We start from the raw sequence: 12,026 nt of genomic DNA on the forward strand, positions 1-12,026 counted from the left end.
AAGTGTATGATTCCAGTACCTATATAATGCACATTTGTCACAGAAATTGTTCCTTACGGCCACACCACCCTGAATATGCCCGACCTCGTCTGATCTCGGAAGCCAAGGAGGGTTGGGCCTGGTTAGTACTTTAATGGGAGACTGCTTGGGAATACCAGGTGCTGTAAGCGTTTTCTCTTCTCTCAACAACCTGCATGTCTTTTGTTGCAACGTCTGATCTCCCTGTGACACATGAGGAAGTTGGTCATCTTCAGCTGCTGCTGCTTTGTTGGCAGACACGAAGTGATCTGAGAGTCTCAGTTTCAGCTGAAGAGAATAATCACGTCAGGGAAGAAGATGTGCCCACTACACATCAGCCTTTCTCAGCAATTATCTGGTTACATAGAGGAACCGTATGATTCCTGTACTTATATAATGCACATTTGTCACAGACATTGTTGCTTACGGCCACACCACCCTCAATATGCCTGACCTCGTCTGATCTCGGAAGCCAAGAAGAGTTGGGCCTGGTTAGTACTTTGGTGGGAGACCGCTTGAAAATACCAGGTGCTGTAAGCTTTTTCTCTTCTCTCTACAACCTGCATGTCTTTTTTTGCAACGTCTGATCACCCTGTGACACATGAGGAAGTTGGTCATCTTCAGCTGCTGCTGCTTTGTTGGCAGACACAAAGTGATCTGAGAGTCTCAGTTTCAGCTGCAGAGAATAATCACGTCAGGGAAGAAGATGTGCCCACTACACATCAGCCTTTCTCGGAAATGATCTGGTTGCATAGAGGAACCGTATGATTCCAGTACCTATATAATGCACATTTGTCAGAGACATTGTTGCTTACGGCCACACCACCCTGAACATGCTCGACCTCGTCTGATCTCGGAAGCCAAGGAGGTTTGGGCCTGGTTAGTACTTGGATAGGAGACCTCTTGGGAATACCAGGTGTGGTAAGCTTTTTCTCTTCTCTCTACCACCTGCATGTCTTTTGTTGCAACGTCTGATCACCCTGTGACACATGAGGAAGTTGGTCATCTTCAGCAGCTGCTGCTGCTTTGTTGGCAGACACGAAGTGATCTGAGAGTCTCAGTTTAAGTTGCAGAGAATGATCACATCAGGGAAGAAGATATGCCCATAACAAGTGAGCCTTTCTCGGAAATTATCTGGTTACATAGAGGAAGTGTATGATTCCAGTACTTATATAATGCACATTTGTCACAGTTATTGTTGCTTACGGCCACACCACCCTGAATATACCCGACCTCGTCTGATCTCGGAAGCCAAGCACGTTTGAGCCTGGTTAGTACTTGGATGGTAGACTGCTTGGGAATACCAGGTGCTGTAAGCGTTTTCTCTTCTCTCTACAACCTGCATGTCTTTTGTTGCAACGTCTGATCACCCTGTGACACATGAGGAAGTTGGTGATCTTCAGCTGCTGCTGCTTTGTTGGCAGACACCAAGTGATCTGAGAGTCTCAGTTTCAGCTGCAGAGAATAATCACATCAGGGAAGAAGATGTGCCCATAACAAGTCAGCCTTTCTCTGCAATTATCTGGTTACATAGAGGAAGTGTATGATTCCAGTACCTATATAATGCACATTTGTCACAGAAATTGTTCCTTACGGCCACACCACCCTGAATATGCCCGACCTCGTCTGATCTCGGAAGCCAAGGAGGGTTGGGCCTGGTTAGTACTTTAATGGGAGACTGCTTGGGAATACCAGGTGCTGTAAGCGTTTTCTCTTCTCTCAACAACCTGCATGTCTTTTGTTGCAACGTCTGATCTCCCTGTGACACATGAGGAAGTTGGTCATCTTCAGCTGCTGCTGCTTTGTTGGCAGACACGAAGTGATCTGAGAGTCTCAGTTTCAGCTGAAGAGAATAATCACGTCAGGGAAGAAGATGTGCCCACTACACATCAGCCTTTCTCAGCAATTATCTGGTTACATAGAGGAACCGTATGATTCCTGTACTTATATAATGCACATTTGTCACAGACATTGTTGCTTACGGCCACACCACCCTCAATATGCCTGACCTCGTCTGATCTCGGAAGCCAAGAAGAGTTGGGCCTGGTTAGTACTTTGGTGGGAGACCGCTTGAAAATACCAGGTGCTGTAAGCTTTTTCTCTTCTCTCTACCACCTGCATGTCTTTTTTTGCAACGTCTGATCACCCTGTGACACATGAGGAAGTTGGTCATCTTCAGCTGCTGCTGCTTTGTTGGCAGACACAGAGTGATCTGAGAGTCTCAGTTTCAGTTGCAGAGAATAATCACATCAGGGAAGAATATGTGCCCACTACAAGTCAGCCTTTCTCTGCAATTATCTGGTTTCATAGAGGAAGTGTATGATTCCAGTACCTATATAATGCACATGTGTCACAGAAATTGTTCCTTACGGCCACACCACCCTGAATAAGCCTGACCTCGTCTGATCTCGGAAGCCAAGGAGGGTTGGGCCTGGTTAGTACTTTAATGGGAGACTGCTTGGGAATACCAGGTGCTGTAAGCGTTTTCTCTTCTCTCTACAACCTGCATGTCTTTTGTTGCAACGTCTGATCACCCTGTGACACATGAGGAAGTTGGCCATCTTCAGCTGCTGCTGCTTTGTTGGAAGACACGAAGTGATCTGAGAGTCTCAGTTTCAGCTGAAGAGAATAATCACGTCAGGGAAGAAGATGTGCCCACTACACATCAGCCTTTCTCAGCAATTATCTGGTTACATAGAGGAACCGTATGATTCCTGTACCTATATAATGCACATTTGTCACAGACATTGTTACTTACGGCCACACCACCCTGAATTTGCCTGACCTCGTCTGATCTCGGAAGCCAAGCAGTGTTGGGCCTGGTTAGTACTTGGGTGGGAGACCTTTTGGGAATACCAGGTGCTGTAAGGTTTTTCTCTTCTCTCTACCACCTGCATGTGTTTTGTTGCAACGTCTGATCACCCTGTGACACATGAGGTATTTGGTCATCTTCAGCTGCGGCTGCTTTGTTGGCAAACACGAAGTGATCTGAGAGTCTCAGTTTCAGCTGAAGAGAATGATCACGTCAGGGAACAAGATGTGCCCACTACACATCAGTCTTTCTCTGCAATTATCTGGTTGCATAGAGGAACCGTATGATTCCAGTACCTATATAATGCACATTTTTCAGAGATATTGTTGCTTACGGCCACACCACCCTGAACATGCCCGCCCTCGTCTGATCTCGGAAGCCAAGCACAGTTGGGCCTGGTTTGTACTTGGATGGAAGACCTTTTGGGAATACCAGGTGCTTTAAGCTTTTTCTCTGCTCTCTACCACCTGCATGTCTTTTGTTGCAACGTCTGATCACCCTATGACACATGAGGAAGTTGGTCATCTTCAGCAGCTGCTGCTGCTTTGTTGGCAGACACGAAGTGATCTGAGAGTCTCAGTTTCAGTTGCAGAGAATGATCACATCAGAGAAGATTATTTGCCCGCTACACATCAGCCTTTCTCGGCAATTATCTGGTTGCATAGAGGAACCGTATGATTCCAGTACCTATATAATGCACATTTGTCAGAGACATTGTTGCTTACGGCCACACCACCCTGAAGAAGCCTGACCTCGTCTGATCTCGGACGCCAAGCAGGGTTGTACCTGGTTAGTACTTGGATGGGAGACAGCTTGGGAGTACCAGGTGCTGTAAGCTTTTTCTCTTCTCTCTACCACCTGCATGTGTTTTGTTGCAACGTCTGATCACCCTGTGACACATGAGGAAGTTGGTCATCTTCAGCTGTTGCTGCTTTGTTGGAAGACACGAAGTGATCTGAGAGTCTCAGTTTCAGCTGAAGAGAATAATCACGTCAGGGAAGAAGATGTGCCCACTACACATCAGCCTTTCTCAGCAATTATCTGGTTACATAGAGGAACCGTATGATTCCTGTACTTATATAATGCACATTTGTCACAGACATTGTTGCTTACGGCCACACCACCCTGAATATGCCTGACCTCGTCTGATCTCGGAAGCCAAGCAGAGTTGGGCCTGGTTAGTACTTGGGTGGGAGACCGCTTGAAAATACCAGGTGCTGTAAGCTTTTTCTCTTCTCTCTACCACCTGCATGTCTTTTTTTGCAACGTCTGATCACCCTGTGACACATGAGGAAGTTGGTCATCTTCAGCTGCTGCTGCTTTGTTGGCAGACACAGAGTGATCTGAGAGTCTCAGTTTCAGCTGCAGAGAATAATCACATCAGGGAAGAATATGTGCCCACTACAAGTCAGCCTTTCTCGGCAATTATCTGGTTTCATAGAGGAAGTGTATGATTCCAGTACCTATATAATGCACATTTGTCACAGAAATTGTTCCTTACGGCCACACCACCCTGAATAAGCCTGACCTCGTCTGATCTCGGAAGCCGAGGAGGGTTGGGCCTGGTTAGTACTTTAATGGGAGACTGCTTGGGAATACCAGGTGCTGTAAGCGTTTTCTCTTCTCTCTACAACCTACATGTCTTTTGTTGCAACGTCTGATCACCCTGTGACACATGAGGTATTTGGTCATCTTCAGCTGCGGCTGCTTTGTTGGCAAACACAAAGTGATCTGAGAGTCTCAGTTTCAGCTGAAGAGAATGATCACGTCAGGGAACAAGATGTGCCCACTACACATCAGCCTTTCTCTGCAATTATCTGGTTGCATAGAGGAACCGTATGATTCCAGTACCTATATAATGCACATTTTTCAGAGATATTGTTGCTTACGGCCACACCACCCTGAACATCCCCTTCCTCGTCTGATCTCGGAAGCCAAGCACAGTTGGGCCTGGTTTGTACTTGGATGGAAGACCTCTTGGGAATACCAGGTGCTTTAAGCTTTTTCTCTTCTCTCAACCACCTGCATGTCTTTTGTTGCAATGTCTGATCACCCTGTGACACATGAGGAAGTTGGTCATCTTCAGCTGCTGCTGCTTTGTTGGCAGACACGAAGTGATCTGAGAGTCTCATTTTCAGCTGGAGAGAATTATCACGTCAGGGAACAAGATATGCCCGCTACATATCAGCCTTTCTCTGCAAATATCTGGTTACATAGAGGAACCATATGATTTGATTACCTATATAATGCGCATTTGTCACAGAGATTGTTGCTTACGGCCAAACCACCCTGAATATGTCCAACCTCGTCTGATCTCGGAAGCCAAGGAGGGTTGGGCCTGGTTAGTACTTTGATGGGAGACCGCTTGGGAATACCAGGTGCTGTAAGCTTTTTCTCTTCTCTCTACCACCTGCATGTCTTTTGTTGCAACGTCTGATCACCCTGTGACACATGAGGAAGTTGGTCATCTTCAGCTTCTGCTGCTTTGTTGGCAGACACGAAGTGATCTGAGAGTCTCAGTTTCAGTTGCAGAGAATGATCACATCAGAGAAGATGATTTACCCGCTACACATCAGCCTTTCTCGGCAATTATCTGGTTGCATAGAAGAACCGTATGATTCCAGTACCTATATAATGCACATTTGTCAGAGACATTGTTGCTTACGGCCACACAACCCTGAACATGCCCGACCTCGTCTGATCTCGGAAGCCAAGCACAGTTGGGCCTGGTTTGTACTTGGATGGAAGACCTCTTGGGAATACGAGGTGCTGTAAGCTTTTTCTCTTCTCTCTACCACCTGCATGTCTTTTGTTGCAACGTCTGATCACCCTGTGACACATGAGGAAGTTGGTCATCTTCAGCTTCTGCTGCTTTGTTGGCAGACACAAAGTGATCTGAGAGTCTCAGTTTCAGCTCGAGAGAATAATCACGTCAGGGAAGAAGATGTGCCCACTACTTATCAGCTTTTCTCGGCAATTATCTGGTTACATAGAGGAACTGTATGATTCCAGTACCTTTATAATGCACATTTGTCACAGTTATGGTTGCTTACCGCCACACCACCCTGAATATGCCCGACCACGTCTGATCTCGGAAGCCAAGCAGGTTTGGGCCTGGTTTGTACTTGGATGGTAGACTCTCTGGGAATGCCAGGTGCTGTAAGCTTTTTCTCTTCTCTCTACCACCTGCATGTCTTTTGTTGCAACGTCTGATCACCCTGTGACACATGAGGAAGTTGGTCATCTTCAGCTACTGCTGCTTTGTTGGCAGACACAAAGTGATCTGAGAGTCTCAGTTTCAGCTGCAGAGAATAATCACGTCAGGGAAGAAGATGTGCCCACTACACATCAGCCTTTCTCGGAAATGATCTGGTTGCATAGAGGAACCGTATGATTCCAGTACCTATATAATGCACATTTGTCAGAGACATTGTTGCTTACGGCCACACCACCCTGAACATGCTCGACCTCGTCTGATCTCGGAAGCCAAGGAGGTTTGGGCCTGGTTAGTACTTGGATAGGAGACCTCTTGGGAATACCAGGTGTGGTAAGCTTTTTCTCTTCTCTCTACCACCTGCATGTCTTTTGTTGCAACGTCTGATCACCCTGTGACACATGAGGAAGTTGGTCATCTTCAGCAGCTGCTGCTGCTTTGTTGGCAGACACGAAGTGATCTGAGAGTCTCAGTTTAAGTTGCAGAGAATGATCACATCAGGGAAGAAGATATGCCCATAACAAGTGAGCCTTTCTCGGAAATTATCTGGTTACATAGAGGAAGTGTATGATTCCAGTACTTATATAATGCACATTTGTCACAGTTATTGTTGCTTACGGCCACACCACCCTGAATATACCCGACCTCGTCTGATCTCGGAAGCCAAGCACGTTTGAGCCTGGTTAGTACTTGGATGGTAGACTGCTTGGGAATACCAGGTGCTGTAAGCGTTTTCTCTTCTCTCTACAACCTGCATGTCTTTTGTTGCAACGTCTGATCACCCTGTGACACATGAGGAAGTTGGTGATCTTCAGCTGCTGCTGCTTTGTTGGAAGACACGAAGTGATCTGAGAGTCTCAGTTTCAGCTGCAGAGAATAATCACATCAGGGAAGAAGATGTGCCCATAACAAGTCAGCCTTTCTCTGCAATTATCTGGTTACATAGAGGAACCGTATGATTCCTGTACTTATATAATGCACATTTGTCAGACACATTGTTGCTTACGGCCACACCACCCTGAACATGCCTGATCTCGTAAGCCAAGCAGGGTTGAGCCTCCTTAGTACTTGGATGGGAGACTGCTTGGGAATACCAGGTGCTGTAAGCTTTTTCTCTTCTCTCTACCACCTGCATGTCTTTTGTTGCAACGTCTGATCACCCTGTGACACATGAGGAAGTTGGTCATCTTCAGCTGCTGCTGCTTTGTTGGCTGACACGAAGTGATCTGAGAGTCTCAGTTTAAGTTGCAGAGAATGATCACATCAGAGAAGATGATTTGCCCGCTACACATCAGCCTTTCTCGGCAATTATCTGGTTGCATAGAGGAACCGTATGATTCCAGTACCTATATAATGCACATTTGTCAGAGACATTGTTGCTTACGGCCACACCACCCTGAATAAGCCCGACCTCGTCTGATCTCGGACGCCAAGCAGGGTTGTACCTGGTTAGTACTTGGATGGGAGACAGCTTGGGAATACCAGGTGCTGTAAGCTTTTTCTCTTCTCTCTACCACCTGCATGTCTTTTGTTGCAACGTCTGATCACCCTGTGACACGTGAAGAAGTTAGTCATCTTCAGCTGCTGCTGCTTTGTTGATAGACACGAGGTGATCTGAGAGTCTCAGTTTCAGCTGCAGAGAATAATCACATCAAGGAGGAAGATGAACCCACTACAAGTCAGCCTTTTTCGGCAATTATCTGGTTATACAGAGGAAGTGTATGATTCCAGTACCTATATAATGCACAATTGTCACCGATATTTTTGCTTACGGCCACACCACCCTGAATAAGCCCGACCTCGTCTGATCTCGGAAGCCAAGCACGGTTGGGCCTGGTTAGTACTTGAATGGGAGACCGCTTGGGAATACCAGGTACCTTAAGCTTTTTCTCTTCTCTCTACCACCTGCATGTCTTTTGTTGCAACGTCTGATCACCCTGTGACACATGAGGAAGATGGTCATCTTCAGCTTCTGCTGCTTTGTTGGCAGACACGAAGTGATCTGAGAGTCTCATGTTCAGCTGGAGAAAATTATCACGTCAGGGAAGAAGATGTGCCCACTACAGATCAGCCTTTCTCAGCAATTATCTGGTTACATAGAGGAACCGTATGATTCCTGTACTTATATAATGCACATTTGTCAGACACATTGTTGCTTACGGCCACACCACCCTGAACATGCCTGATCTCGTAAGCCAAGCAGGGTTGAGCCTCCTTAGTACTTGGATGGGAGACCGCTTGGGAATACCAGGTGCTGTAAGCTTTTTCTCTTCTCTCTACCACCTGCATGTCTTTTGTTGCAACGTCTGATCACCCTGTGACACATGAGGAAGTTGGTCATCTTCAGCTGCTGCTGCTTTGTTGGCTGACACGAAGTGATCTGAGAGTCTCAGTTTAAGTTGCAGAGAATGATCACATCAGAGAAGATGATTTGCCCGCTACACATCAGCCTTTCTCGGCAATTATCTGGTTGCATAGAGGAACCGTATGATTCCAGTACCTATATAATGCACATTTGTCAGAGACATTGTTGCTTACGGCCACACCACCCTGAATAAGCCCGACCTCATCTGATCTCGGACGCCAAGCAGGGTTGTACCTGGTTAGTACTTGGATGGGACACAGCTTGGGAATACCAGGCGCTGTAAGCTTTTTCTCTTCTCTCTACCACCTGCATGTCTTTTGTTGCAACGTCTGATCACCCTGTGACACGTGAAGAAGTTAGTCATCTTCAGCTGCTGCTGCTTTGTTGATAGACACGAGGTGATCTGAGAGTCTCAGTTTCAGCTGCAGAGAATAATCACATCAAGGAGGAAGATGAACCCACTACAAGTCAGCCTTTTTCGGCAATTATCTGGTTATACAGAGGAAGTGTATGATTCCAGTACCTATATAATGCACATTTTTCACCAATATTATTGCTTATGGCCACACCACCCTGAATAAGCCCAACCTCGTCTGATCTCGGAAGCCAAGCAGGGTTGGGCCTGGTTAGTACTTGAATGGGAGACTGCTTGGGAATACCAGGTGCCTTAAGCTTTTTCTCTTCTCTCTACCACCTGCATGTCTTTTGTTGCAACGTCTGATCACCCTGTGACACATGAGGAAGTTGGTCATCTTCATTTTCTGCTGCTTTGTTGGCAGACACGAAGTGATCTGAGAGTCTCAGTTTCAGCTGAAGAGAATAATCACATCAAGGAGGAAGATGAACCCACTACAAGTCAGCCTTTTTCGGCAATTATCTGGTTACACAGAGGAAGTGTATGATTCCAGTACCTATATAATGCACAATTGTCACCGATATTTTTGCTTACGGCCACACCACCCTGAATAAGCCCGACCTCGTCTGATCTCGGAAGCCAAGCACGGTTGGGCCTGGTTAGTACTTGAATGGGAGACCGCTTGGGAATACCAGGTACCTTAAGCTTTTTCTCTTCTCTCTACCACCTGCATGTCTTTTGTTGCAACGTCTGATCACCCTGTGACACATGAGGAAGTTGGTCATCTTCAGCTTCTGCTGCTTTGTTGGCAGACACGAAGTGATCTGAGAGTCTCATGTTCAGCTGGAGAAAATTATCACGTCAGGGAAGAAGATGTGCCCACTACAGATCAGCCTTTCTCAGCAATTATCTGGTTACATAGAGGAACCGTATGATTCCTGTACTTATATAATGCACATTTGTCAGACACATTGTTGCTTACGGCCACACCACCCTGAACATGCCTGATCTCGTAAGCCAAGGAGGGTTGAGCCTCCTTAGTACTTGGATGGGAGACTGCTTGGGAATACCAGGTGCTGTAAGCTTTTTCTCTTCTCTCTACCACCTGCATGTCTTTTGTTGCAACGTCTGTTCACCCTGTGACACATGAGGAAGTTGGTCATCTTCAGCTGCTGCTGCTTTGTTGGCTGACACGAAGTGATCTGAGAGTCTCAGTTTAAGTTGCAGAGAATGATCACATCAGAGAAGATGATTTGCCCGCTACACATCAGCCTTTCTCGGCAATTATCTGGTTGCATAGAGGAACCGTATGATTCCTGTACCTATATAATGCACATTTGTCAGAGACATTGTTGCTTACGGCCACACCACCCTGAACATGCCCGACCTCGTCTGATCTCGGAAGCCAAGGAGGGTTGGGCCTGGTTAGTACTTAAATGGGAGACCGCTTGGGAATACCAGGAGCTGTAAGCTTTTTGTCTTCTCTCGACCACCTGCATGTCTTTTGTTGCAACGTCTGATCACCCTGTGACACATGACGAAGTTGGTCATCTTCAGCTGCTGCTGCTTTGTTGGCAGACACGAAGTGATCTGAGAGTCTCAGTTTCAGCTGCAGAGAATAATCACATCAGGGAAGAAGATGTGCCCATAACAAGTCAGCCTTTCTCTGCAATTATCTGGTTACATAGAGGAATTGTATGATTCCAGTACCTATATAATGCACATTTGTCACAGAAATTGTTCCTTACGGCCACACCACCCTGAATAAGCCCGACCTCGTCTGATCTCGGAAGCCAAGGAGGGTTGGGCCTGGTTAGTACTTTAATGGGAGACTGCTTGGGAATACCAGGTTCTGTAAGCGTTTTCTCTTCTCTCTACAACCTGCATGTCTTTTGTTGCAACGTCTGATCACCCTGTGACACATGAGGAAGTTGGTCATCTTCAGCTGCTGCTGCTTTGTTGGCAGACACGAAGTGATCTGAGAGTCTCAGTTTCAGCTGCAGAGAATAATCACATCAGGGAAGAAGATGTTTCCATAACAAGTCAGCCTTTCTCTGCAATTATCTGGTTACATAGAGGAAGTGTATGATTCCAGTACCTATATAATGCACATTTGTCACAGAAATTGTTCCTTACGGCCACACCACCCTGAATAAGCCCGACCTCGTCTGATCTTGGAAGCCAAGGAGGATTGGGCCTGGTTAGTACTTTAATGGGAGACTGCTTGGGAATACCAGGTGCTGTAAGCGTTTTCTCTTCTCTCTACAACCTGCATGTCTTTTGTTGCAACGTCTGATCACCCTGTGACACATGAGGAAGTTGGTCATCTTCAGCAGCTGCTGCTTTGTTGGCAGACACGAAGTGATCTGAGAGTCTCAGTTTCAGCTGAAGAGAATGATCACATCAGAGAAGATGATATGCCCACTACACATCAGCCTTTCTCGGCAATTATCTGGTTTCATAGAGCAAGTGTATGATTCCAGTACCTATATAATTCACATTTGTAACAGATATTGTCGCTTACCGCCACACCACCCTGAATAAGCCCCACCTTGTCTTATCTCGGAAGCCAAGCAGGGTTGGGTCTGGTTTGTACTTCAATGGGAGACTGCTTGGGAATACCAGGTGCTGTAAGCTGTTTCTCTTCTCTCTACCACCTGCATGTGTTTTGTTGCAACGTCTGATCACCCTGTGACACATGAGGAAGTTGGTCATCTTCAGCTGCTGCTGCTTTGTTGGCAGACACGAAGTGATCTAAGAGTCTCAGTTTCAGCTGAAGAGAATGATCACATCAGAGAAGATGATATGCCCACTACACATCAGCCTTTCTCGGCAATTATCTGGTTTCATAGAGGAAGTGTATGATTCCAGTACCTATATAATTCACATTTGTAACAAATATATTTGCTTACCGCCACACCACCCTGAATAAGCCCCACCTTGTCTTATCTCGGAAGCCAAGTAGGGTTGGGCCTGGTTAGTACTTAGATGGGAGACTGCTTGGGATTACCAGGTGCTGTAAGCTTTTTGTCTTCTCTCGACCACCTGCATGTCTTTTGTTGCAACGTCTGATCACCCTGTGACACATGAGGAAGTTGGTCATCTTCAGCTCCTGCTGCTTTGTTGGCAGACATGAGGTAATCTGAGAGTCTCAGTTTCAGCTGGAGAGAATAATCACATCAGAGAAGAAGATGTGCCCACTACAAGTCAGCTTTTCTCTGCAATTATTTGGTTGCATAGAGGAACCGTATGATTCCAGTAC

At 46.3% G+C, this 12,026-nt stretch overlaps 26 pseudogenes; all 26 read left to right on the top strand.

Annotated features, from left to right (window-relative positions):
* Nucleotides 1-51: 51 nt before the first annotated feature.
* LOC140275362 (5S ribosomal RNA) lies at nucleotides 52-170 on the top strand (annotated as a pseudogene).
* Nucleotides 171-439: 269 nt separating this feature from the next.
* Nucleotides 440-558, top strand: LOC140282797 (5S ribosomal RNA; annotated as a pseudogene).
* A 269-nt stretch (nucleotides 559-827) lies between these two features.
* On the top strand, nucleotides 828-946 carry LOC140292337 (5S ribosomal RNA; annotated as a pseudogene).
* Nucleotides 947-1,218: 272 nt separating this feature from the next.
* Nucleotides 1,219-1,337, top strand: LOC140289700 (5S ribosomal RNA; annotated as a pseudogene).
* A 269-nt stretch (nucleotides 1,338-1,606) lies between these two features.
* LOC140275364 (5S ribosomal RNA) lies at nucleotides 1,607-1,725 on the top strand (annotated as a pseudogene).
* A 269-nt stretch (nucleotides 1,726-1,994) lies between these two features.
* On the top strand, nucleotides 1,995-2,113 carry LOC140282805 (5S ribosomal RNA; annotated as a pseudogene).
* Nucleotides 2,114-2,382: 269 nt separating this feature from the next.
* LOC140291553 (5S ribosomal RNA) lies at nucleotides 2,383-2,501 on the top strand (annotated as a pseudogene).
* A 269-nt stretch (nucleotides 2,502-2,770) lies between these two features.
* LOC140309424 (5S ribosomal RNA) lies at nucleotides 2,771-2,889 on the top strand (annotated as a pseudogene).
* Nucleotides 2,890-3,158: 269 nt separating this feature from the next.
* Nucleotides 3,159-3,277, top strand: LOC140294967 (5S ribosomal RNA; annotated as a pseudogene).
* Nucleotides 3,278-3,549: 272 nt separating this feature from the next.
* On the top strand, nucleotides 3,550-3,668 carry LOC140295039 (5S ribosomal RNA; annotated as a pseudogene).
* Nucleotides 3,669-3,937: 269 nt separating this feature from the next.
* LOC140301114 (5S ribosomal RNA) lies at nucleotides 3,938-4,056 on the top strand (annotated as a pseudogene).
* Nucleotides 4,057-4,325: 269 nt separating this feature from the next.
* On the top strand, nucleotides 4,326-4,444 carry LOC140295657 (5S ribosomal RNA; annotated as a pseudogene).
* A 269-nt stretch (nucleotides 4,445-4,713) lies between these two features.
* On the top strand, nucleotides 4,714-4,832 carry LOC140297058 (5S ribosomal RNA; annotated as a pseudogene).
* Nucleotides 4,833-5,101: 269 nt separating this feature from the next.
* Nucleotides 5,102-5,220, top strand: LOC140316579 (5S ribosomal RNA; annotated as a pseudogene).
* Nucleotides 5,221-5,489: 269 nt separating this feature from the next.
* Nucleotides 5,490-5,608, top strand: LOC140294005 (5S ribosomal RNA; annotated as a pseudogene).
* A 269-nt stretch (nucleotides 5,609-5,877) lies between these two features.
* Nucleotides 5,878-5,996, top strand: LOC140291823 (5S ribosomal RNA; annotated as a pseudogene).
* Nucleotides 5,997-6,265: 269 nt separating this feature from the next.
* LOC140292338 (5S ribosomal RNA) lies at nucleotides 6,266-6,384 on the top strand (annotated as a pseudogene).
* A 272-nt stretch (nucleotides 6,385-6,656) lies between these two features.
* Nucleotides 6,657-6,775, top strand: LOC140289701 (5S ribosomal RNA; annotated as a pseudogene).
* Nucleotides 6,776-7,422: 647 nt separating this feature from the next.
* LOC140290444 (5S ribosomal RNA) lies at nucleotides 7,423-7,541 on the top strand (annotated as a pseudogene).
* A 269-nt stretch (nucleotides 7,542-7,810) lies between these two features.
* LOC140265676 (5S ribosomal RNA) lies at nucleotides 7,811-7,929 on the top strand (annotated as a pseudogene).
* A 647-nt stretch (nucleotides 7,930-8,576) lies between these two features.
* LOC140291282 (5S ribosomal RNA) lies at nucleotides 8,577-8,695 on the top strand (annotated as a pseudogene).
* Nucleotides 8,696-8,964: 269 nt separating this feature from the next.
* LOC140274778 (5S ribosomal RNA) lies at nucleotides 8,965-9,083 on the top strand (annotated as a pseudogene).
* Nucleotides 9,084-9,352: 269 nt separating this feature from the next.
* On the top strand, nucleotides 9,353-9,471 carry LOC140265688 (5S ribosomal RNA; annotated as a pseudogene).
* Nucleotides 9,472-10,118: 647 nt separating this feature from the next.
* LOC140300610 (5S ribosomal RNA) lies at nucleotides 10,119-10,237 on the top strand (annotated as a pseudogene).
* Nucleotides 10,238-10,506: 269 nt separating this feature from the next.
* On the top strand, nucleotides 10,507-10,625 carry LOC140293741 (5S ribosomal RNA; annotated as a pseudogene).
* A 269-nt stretch (nucleotides 10,626-10,894) lies between these two features.
* On the top strand, nucleotides 10,895-11,013 carry LOC140295623 (5S ribosomal RNA; annotated as a pseudogene).
* Nucleotides 11,014-12,026: the final 1,013 nt, after the last annotated feature.

The sequence above is a fragment of the Leuresthes tenuis genome, unplaced genomic scaffold (assembly GCF_036924035.1).
Source record: "Leuresthes tenuis unplaced genomic scaffold, fLeuTen1.0.hap1 SCAF_1, whole genome shotgun sequence".
Classification (NCBI taxonomy): Eukaryota; Metazoa; Chordata; class Actinopteri; order Atheriniformes; family Atherinopsidae; genus Leuresthes; species Leuresthes tenuis.